The 10,114-nt window shown below is 35.0% G+C and overlaps 1 protein-coding gene across 1 annotated transcript in view; it reads left to right on the top strand.

Moving 5' to 3' along the window:
• The first annotated feature begins 630 nt into the window (after positions 1 to 630).
• Positions 631 to 10,114, top strand: part of cdi (serine/threonine kinase) — a 409,485-nt gene continuing 400,001 nt past the window's right edge. The window contains exon 1 of the mRNA XM_073958754.1: positions 631 to 1,301. The gene's annotated coding sequence lies outside the window, so the exon portion shown is untranslated. The remainder of the gene's footprint in view (positions 1,302 to 10,114) is intronic.

Below are 10,114 nucleotides of genomic sequence, written 5' to 3'. Positions count from 1 at the left end.
AACGCTTGTGGTTAAAAATGTGTACGGGAACGCTTTGTGGTTAGAACTGTGTAAAAATAGTCAAATTGTTAAAACTTTTTAGTTCTGGAACACAACTTTTATTTAATAAAAAAATATACGGACTTACTTTCTGACATACACAAAACCGAAAAACTGCGAAATTTTAATTTAATTCAATGAAATTTAGGTTAGGGGTTTTTAATCCAATAACATCGACACATAACTATTTGTCGATATTGAATTTTTTAAAAAATAATCGATATTATTATTATCGATAGTGCCATCTATTTTCTGCCAGCTCTAGACTATACACTGATACGATGATTAAGTTCATTATCTCGATTTATTTGACATATTTTGTACAAAAATGCCAGCTTAAATCCACTGGATTTGCTAAATCAAGCACAGTCTAAACGTTTTATTATTATAGAGTATAAATCATAGTAATAACTGGTAGTGTAAATGAAGGCAGCTCAACCTCCTTAATCGACTGTAATCGGTAATCGAAAATGATGGAATAGACGCTAAGAAAAAGCAGAACAACGGAATCACTGAGGGAAGAGAGAGAATGTACGAATCAGACAAGAAATGAGAGAGAATCCCAGGGAACCGATAACAAAACCGAATTAAAGTTAGTCGATGTCGAAAAGTCAAATAGATTGGGTGATTCGCGTCAGTTGTTATCGTGAAAAATCCTTAAAAATTCTAATAAAAAAGCACACAGAGCCCAGGCAGCGAGCTTGAAAATTACAAAAAACATATATAAGAAGAAAATACAACAATTATTTGCAATGAAATGCTATTTAAATAGCTACGAAAATTATTACTCCAAAAATACTAAAAATAAAACAAATGATAACAAATAGTTGGTGAAGAAAAAAAGTGTTTTTTACTGCCACAACATTCGGAAGTAAACAAAGTGTAAACAGTGATTGAGAAATGCAGAAAAATGTGAAGAAGTCACTAATTGAAAATCACATAAAAACTTAAAAGGAAATGTGCAAAGAAAATTAAGTTATATTTGCGGAAAAGCCAAAGCTAACCAACCAATTGAAAGATACAACAAAAATTATGAAGAAAAAGTGTGAAGTATAAAAAGTGTCTACATAAAACTAAAAATACAAACAACAAAAAAGAGTCTGTCTGCCGTGTAAGAGTGAAAATCCATAACTTCAAAAGTTACAATTGAGAAAAAAGTGGTCTTCTTTAAGAAAGACGAGAATAAACAACTTTACCCGTCACCTGAATTATTAATGTGGATTACGGATTACCCATTTCGTCCAGTTCCAGACATAAACAAAGTAAATATCCACTTTTTATATTTTGTGGAAAAATCTATATGTCTATGAAAGAATTTGTTTAACAAAAAAATGTTGCTGCACAATGTATTTATTTATCCGTCATTCTCATTTGCTGTTCTCTTTTTTTCTTGGCATTAATCGTCTCTTGTACCGCGCTGTTGTTGTTGGTTTTATTTTGTGTACTACTTGTGTGTGTTTTTCAACCTTCTTCCTTCTTGTATTTTTCGTCTACAAAAATAACAGTGATGGAAAATGTTGTTGTACCATAGGGTGGCCTGTCCGGTGTTACAAATTGAAAGTGGCAAAATTTCAGTATAAATTTTATAAATAATACAATTTAAGAAAATTTAAAATAAAATACCACTAAATGGTCAGTGACAAATGTAAAACCTTAAAACTATTTTTGTTCATAAATAAAATGAAGTGAGGAATCATAAAATTAAGTAAAGAAGGAAATACATAAAAAATAATTATCTAAAGAGTAGAAAAATTGTGTTATAAAAATAATAAGATGCAAACGATGGAAGTGATAGTGATATTATTCCTACTTAAGTTTGTATATAAAACATATCCATATAGGTAGTAATGCATAATCCTTATAATTGATATTGTGCCTCTAAGGCCTCTCAGTGATTTCAGCACAAAGTGAGAAAATAATTGTGTGATAGGTGGCTTTAACACGCTTCAAGAGTATACTGAATAATGAACATTGGCGATTTGGGGGAAGTGTATAAGCCATAGGAAGTTCTTGCCATAAAAATAAAAAAGGGTCAAATTTGGAAAATGCCCGGTACAACAAAAAAAGGAATATTAAAATCTCGTGAAGTAGAAAAACGTGCACTTTTTAATTGTAGATCTTGTAGCCCGGTATTGGACCTCAAGAGCTTTAAAATGGTACCCATATTGGCGTGATTGTCTTCCAAAACAATGGTATAAAATCCGGGCTAGTCTTGAAAGTTTGGAAAGCATGGAATCCAACTTGCTTCACAGAAATACTTACTACCTAATCCATGTCACTTAAGTAATGAGGTTTAAATACTACTGACGGATCATTTTCAAAAATATTTAGCAATCCTCGAATTCTCAAACCCTTCAAATGCTGGACTTATATGGAGTTTACAGTCATGGTGTAGCCAATACTTCAATGAAAGACTCGAAAAACTCGTGCCTTATGAGCCAAAATTGCCCAATACAAAAAATAACACCATTTTCCTCTTGCTTTGTTTTAATGGTCTAACAAAGAAAAAAGGGGAATTGGTTAGATAAAACTACTAAAGTTATTATTTGCATCCAGAGTAAACCATTTTGCTCTAAAAGTGTATTTTATCAGTTTTCTAAAGATTTCGTGCGGTAATCGGTGTTTTTCGTTTAACATTTGTTTCCTGTAGTGTTTTGGAAACAACTTTCTTTACCTTCCAAACTTGGATATTTATACCCTCAGCCTTTAGGCTAAGGAGGGTATATACATTTTGATACGATGAAAATGTGTCTCATCGAAATAATGGTTTTAGACCCCAAGTATGTTTGGACGAAATCGACACCTCCAAATAATAGTATGCTAAGTCTAAAAAGTGAGTTTTGCAGGAGAAGCTCTCAAAGTGTGGAATTTTTTTTGAACTTCAGTACTATGCTAAGTCAATATTTGTTTATAACTTCTGTTCGGATTGACCGATCATTACAAAAATTTGACAGAATTTAAGTTAAAGGACGTTCGACACCTCCAAATAATAGTTTGCTAATTCTGAACAGTGAGTTTTGCAGGACAAGCTCTAAAAGTTTGGAAATTTCTTTGACCTTCAGTACTATGCTAAGTAAATATTTGGTTATAACTTCTGTTCGGATTGTCCGATTATTACCAAAATTTGACAGAATTTAAGTTAAAGGACGTTAAATATAAAAATGTAAAGAACTTGAAAACATGCTAAGTCGACTTAGCATACTATTGTTTGGAGGCGTCGAAATGTGTTTCAGACAATTTGGAGTCGATCTAGCCATGTCCGTCCATCTGTCTGTCTGTCCTGCTGGCTGGAGCGCACGATAACTCTCGATCGGATGAACCGATTCACGGGTTAAAATTTTGGCTTTCGTAATATTTTGTCCAAACTTAGTTTAAGTTCGAAGATGAGTTACATCGGTCCACTCCTTCCGGTACCTCCGCACGATAACTCTTGAAGGGAGTGACCGATTTGGTCCATACTTTGTATAGGGTAAACTTTCTACCAGAGTAATATGAGGTTCCAATATGGTCTCAATAGGTCCACTCCTTCGGGTACCTCCCACACAAATTTTCGGAAAAGTTTAGGGCCATCTCTCGAATCGCTTTGATTTTTGTTTTAGCAACTTGTATTCACTGCCCTCCATACGTCGGTACAAGTTTCATCAGGGGCATGTCCATACTTGCTGAGAAAATAGCATGAAACTAGCAAAAAACCCCTATGACTCCGTGTGAGGTGGTTGGAGCGAAAGATAACTCTCGAACGGATCTGCCGATTCGGGCCAAAATATGTCCTTGGTAATATTTTGTCCAAACATAGTTTAAGTTTGAACATAACTCATATCGGTCCACTCCTTCAGGTGCCTCCCCCACAAAATTTCAAACATGTTCGGAAAAATTGTTCGTACGGTAACTCTTGAAGGAACTGGCCGAATTGGTCTATACTTTACACGTCCTAATATATCTACCAGATATAGATCAGGTTGAAATATGGGCTATATTTGTCCACTCCATCCGTTACCTCCCACACAAAATTTCGGATAAGTTCACTTTAAGACCAGATATCGAATCACTTTGATTTTTTTTTTGAAGCAACCTGCATTCGCTGCCTCAATTACGATGGCAAAAGTTTTTTTTAGTGGCAAGTCCATACTTCTTGAGCAAACAGCCCGAAGAGCGTAAAAACCCCCTACGGCACCATATGTTGTGGCTGGAGATCCACTTCCATAACGGTCAATGTCGATCCATTCCTTTTAGTATCTCCTCCGCAAAACTTTTGATCTTTAATCCTAATCAACATTTTCGTCGCTTCAAACGCCCAAAATTTTTAAAACCCCCTAAATACATACGTATTTTGGGAAAAGTTTGTTTCAATATACACAGGCTGAGGGTATATCTCTGTCGGCAAAGCCGACTGATACTTTTTTACTTGTTTTTAAATATTTCTATCGATAGAGCTTGTGTTCCTGATTATTGGATTATGGAACGTATTCCGGATATCCAGTAGAACCTGTTATTGGAAAAATGTAATTGTTTATAAAAAGAACAATGTAAATTTTTCCAGACGTAATATTTTTGATATAACGAAACGAATAGAGAAATGAATAGGTCCCAGCCAAAAAATATACCTATATTGCCGTAATTAGGAACAGTCATAAACCTAAAAGGAAAGTTAAGACAAAAGTGATTTTAGATGCTACGCATTTTGGCAGAAACCCGTTTCAGAAAATTTGAATTCGATTAAGGCCTTTCCGTCCGTTTATCTGTCGGTCTGTCTAGGGCACACGACAACTCTCGAACGGATCAACCGATTTGGTCCAAACTTTACACCTCGTATATTTTGTTCACATTTAGATTAAGTTCGAAGATGGACCATATCGGCTCCACACTGCTGGTATCTGCCCCACAAAAATCAAAAAATTTTAGAACGAGGGAGTAACGGATTTGGCCCAAGCTTTGCACATCGTAATATTTCGTCCAGCTATAGAACATGTTCAAATGTGGATTATATCAGTGCTTTACACACAAAATTCAAATTCAAAAATGTTCACATCAGTGCGCTAGGTTCTGTCTTCACGGCCCAGCTTCATTTCTTTTCGGGGAGTCCATCCATCCTATGATAATGTCCCAAAATTCTGGCGGCTTCAACTAAAACGTTAAATGAGGCGATAACTTGCGAATTGAGAGTTCGATTTGGTCGAAACTCTACACAACATGGCATTTCTTCCAAACGTGCAACAGCTACAGCCTTCCCTCAGAAATGTTCAAATTTTTCGCTTAAGTGCAGTTTAAGGACTGTCCAAGGATAGTTTTGAAATATTAACCGAAGGTAATTCCAGTGGTCCTGTTTATAGCGATACAATATTTTTCGTAGTCAAGTCCACTCTTCCTGATTCAAAAGTAAATGTAACACTTTCCGGAATCTCTCTCACAAAAAGTCAACATTATCGATAACATGTAGTTTATGGACTGTTCGAGGATTGTTTTAAATTTTCATCGAAGATAGTCTTTGCGATTCCGATTACAACGGCAAGCTTTTTTCGTGAGTTAAGTCCATGCTTCCTGACATAACGACCTAAAAGTTCTAAAAAATACTACGGTGACCAACAAAAATGGCAGATTGCCACGATAACTATGAAAAAAGTTAGCTCCAGCTTCAAGGTGGGACTACGTTCTTATATTCCTTCAGGTTCCAAACTTTTTCTTTTGTCACATACGAAAAGTAAATTTCGGTTTACCACTCGAGTTATTCAGGTATGTGCACGTTTTTGCGGACTCGAAATGATATATATTCGGCTTGCCTTTGATGAAATACACAGTAATGCTTCGCAATCTCCCCTTATTTAAAAAAAAAATTTAAGAATTTAAGAATCCAATAAAATACCTATTCACCAAAATTTAATACATACAACTTCGATTTCAGGGAGTTCGGTTTCCATCACATATTTGTAGTGCTATTCTTTAACTCATTTTTTGAGTTACCGACAAAAATCGGTAAAATTATAATGCTTATAATTTCGGTAATTAACGATATTATTAGTTTTATGTAGTTCCGGAAGGAACTAGTTACAAGGACCTATTCTAGACAAGGAACTATTGGAACTATATCCAGCTCTTTCGTTTTAATAGTTCCTTTAGTTCATATAGTTCCATTCGTTCCTTCAATTTAACGGCTATATAGATCTTTCGTCGTTACAGTTTATTCGCTAACCATGAAAACATTTCGGTCTCGGAGATATTTGGAACAAATAGAACGATAAAAGAAAAAAATTCTTGAACTATGTCGGTTTCGGAACTATTTGGAACTATATTAAGAAACTAATTCCTTTTGGGAAAAGGAACTAGAAACATCGATCTGCTCCGGGAACTAGATTGTCCAACTCTAGTGTTATTCTGTAAGATAGCGTCCAATAAAAAGTATTCGTAAAGTTCTACCGATAGCAAAAGTGCTGTCAACTTTTATTTGAACTTTCCATCCATAATTATGCGCTTTAATATTACCGATTTTTGTCGGTAACTCAAAAAATGATTTAGAGAATAGCACTACAAGATGTGATGGAAAAAACTCGAATTTTATAGTTTATCTGTCGTATTCCTTTCATGAAGATGCTTATGAATTCCGCATTTTTTTTTTTTTTGGTGACAGCATGCCACTCCGATTAGGATTTTCAGTTGTTTGAATTGAATGAATACATTGGCATTCTGCAGGTGTGTTACTCGAGCAAATCGAACCTTATTCGATATCTTCAATCCATGTGGAAAAATCCTCTCTAAACGATAGTACATTCAACATACTTGATGACTGCCTTCTCTGCTGACATCCATGTGTCCCATGGAAAGTGATATGTGTGAATATGGCTATTTCACTATGCAGACAAAATAAGTTACATCGGTAATATCGGCCATGTAGCTTATATATTGGATATACAGCCCAAACGAATTTTATGACCGTGAAATGAGAAAAACACTTAAATAAAAAGATTTTACTTTTGTGATTTCAGGAAAAAGAATGCCTATTAACCAAAAAATAGTTCAAACCAAGTTTTATTTCATTCTTAATACCCCGGTACACTTAAGCTGATTAACCCAGTGGGTTTGGGTTTCAAATGTCAATTGCATAGCGCAAATTTCAAATAAATCCTGATGAAGTGGGTCAACTAGATTGTGTCAAAGGAACTATATGGAACTATCTAGTTCACTTCGCAGTTCCAATGGCCCACATTTTTTCTTTGTACAAACTGCGTATACTTACTATTACACGCTATATTTCATGATGTTACTCATACGTTTTGGAACTAGTACAAGGAACTAGATTACCCAACTTTAGGGTTAACCAGACAAAAAACTCTAATGTAACCTTACTATAAGTTTCAGAAAACAAAAAATGTCGGCATTCAATTTTTCGCAAATTCAAATCGAATAATGTATCTTCTCAGTACTTTTGAACAATTTTGATATTTCATCCCTGTACCACTCTTCCAAAGGGGAAGCAGAAGGAGAAGAGTGTGGCTTATAGCTATGGGCACTATGCATCAGTGAAGATACAAATATACGATGCTCTCTGACATAGCATGAAGTGTTGCAAATGTATCGTTTTCTCTTCTCTGTTGCATTTCATATGGCCGAGTCCGTTTCCGTACATACACTTTTAACAATGTTGCTAATAGTTTTTGCTTTTCAATAATTCGATTAGAAATGCCAGCGATATAAATTTGTTGCTATAAACCACCACCATCAACCAATAAATGGAAATTTTGCACAGTTTCACAGTCGGTCGATTGTGTCTTCTTATCATCCAAATGTGAAGAGGGGGGTTGATTTGCTACATTTCACATTTCGGCCACTTTGCACTCTTGGATGATGGTGATTGTTGGTTTGGTCTTCTTATCGGGTTTTTCATTTATGTTTTGCCTCCAATAGTTCTTGTTGTTCTCATATTCTTTTTCTTCTTCGCATACCATACTACCAGAGAGCCGCTTTTATTCTCTTGCATTTGCATTTGGTTGTTCTTGTAGTTTCTTGTAAACTATGCTACTTGTTTGTGTGTAAAAAAATTACACTGCATTTGTGCATTTGTTGTGTATATTCCGTGTTCCGGATATTTAAAAATAACTTTAAAGAAGAAGAATATGAGAAGAGGAATAAAAACAAAATAAGAACATAAAAGAATAACAACACACAACACAACGCTCTTAAAGTGGAAGTGAAAAAACATTTATTTATAAAATTATTTTCAGAACTAAACCAAAAAGAGTCACAAAAGTAACAGTTGGAATTTGTTGCTTATGTTTCCTTTTGTTTTGGTTTTTAGTTTACCTTTTGTTTTTATTTTGTATTTCTTTTTCTCTTTTGGTGGTTGTACCACCACCATCCACACCACCAAGTTAGCCAGCAGCAAACCAATGAACCAACCAACTAGCCGCCAGTCAGTCAACCAAACTGACAGAGAAAAGAATTTCAACACATAATTTTCACTTGTAAGCCGTCTTGTTATTTTTAATTTATTGTTGTTTCTCTTTTAATTAGTTTTTTTTTTGTCTACTTTTCATTGCATTTTCTAATGTTGTTGCTGTTAGAAGAAAGCAAAAAACAACAACGAAGAAGGAAACAAACAACAACTGCAAAACATGTACCATCATTTTTTTGCTTTATTTAAATTATTGTTTGTGTTTTTCGGCCGATTTCTAGTTGTTTGTTAATTTTTTTGGCATCACATAATGCCAGTAAATTGTTGTTGTTGATTTATTTAAAAGGAAAAATGCCAATAAAATCATTCAAGAAATAGGGCCCATCTAGAAGCAAGCAATGTGTGTTTGTGTTTCCTACCTTTGGCACCTAGTAGGTCTCAGAAAGGAAGAAGCATATTGATATTTTGATGATGTTCGGATAATATTCAGGTGCATTTGGAGAAAAATTCAACATATTTTCGGTAATCCAAACCAATTTTTAATTTTTTGGATTTGAATTGTAATGACAAATATCACAGCATTGGTTGGAAACCTACCAAAACCAAAGCCTGAGAATGAAATTAAAAATTCTCAGCTTTACAATGATTCCAAATAGGTTGTTGTAGGTGGTCAACCAACGGAGATATTGCAAAGGTCGGTAATACATCCAATTTTTATACCCTCAGTATTTATGCTAACGAGGGTATATACACTTTCATACGGGCAAAATGTGCCTCATCGAAATAATGGTTTTAGACCCCAAGTATGTTTTTACGAAATCCGTTTCAGACAATTTGAAGTTAATCTAGTACTGTTCGTCCGTTTGTCTGCCTGGCTGGAGGGCAACTCTGGAGGATAACTCTCGAACGAATCAACCGATTCGGTTCAAAATTTGGCTTTCGTAATATTTGGTCCAAACTTAGTTTAAGTTCGAATATTGGTTATATCGGTCCACTCCTTCCGGTACCTCCCCCAAAAAAGTTCGAAAATATTCGGAAAATTTAAGTGCACGATAACTCTTGAAGGGAGTAACCGATTTGGCCATACTTTGCACATCGTGAAATTTCTACAAGACTTAGATGAGGTTCTAATATGGACTTAATATGTCCACTTCTTCGGGTACCCCCACAAGGGAGTGACCGATTTGGTCCATACTTTACACATCCTAATATATCTGCCATATGTAGGTAGGTTTTAATATGGACTATATTTGTCGACTTATTTGGGTACCACCCACATAAAATTTTGTATAAATTCACTTTAAGGGGTTATCACTACTTGTCGATTTCAAAAAATCGCTAAATTGGCTGAGATATGACCTTTCAAAGTGAAGAACCCGTAGTGTTTTGTGTGCTTAGGCGTACTTTATTGGTTTATTATACCACTTCTTTTTGCATAATGTTAATGTACCTCACAATGGCTACCTGTTGGGAATTCCCTGAAATGAATTCTCTTGAAAACTATCTTTTGAGACTCGAAGACGTGAAGGAATGTATCGGGCACGTCCAAAAGTGTATGGGGTCCCGCCTTCGAAGTTTAGTAAAAAGTAACAAAAAGCTTGGAGGCAAAGGAATGTTGACAGGAAAATTGATTGACAAGTTCACTGTCTACTTTGGACTTGCAATTCGACGCTATTCGAATTCAATTCACGA

This window comes from Musca autumnalis, unplaced genomic scaffold (assembly GCF_047663935.1).
Source record: "Musca autumnalis isolate F117 unplaced genomic scaffold, ASM4766393v1 scaffold_1, whole genome shotgun sequence".
NCBI classification, from domain to species: domain Eukaryota; kingdom Metazoa; phylum Arthropoda; class Insecta; order Diptera; family Muscidae; genus Musca; species Musca autumnalis.
The sequence above is the reverse complement of the archived record's forward strand: the minus strand, read 5'-3'. Positions and strand labels throughout refer to the sequence as shown.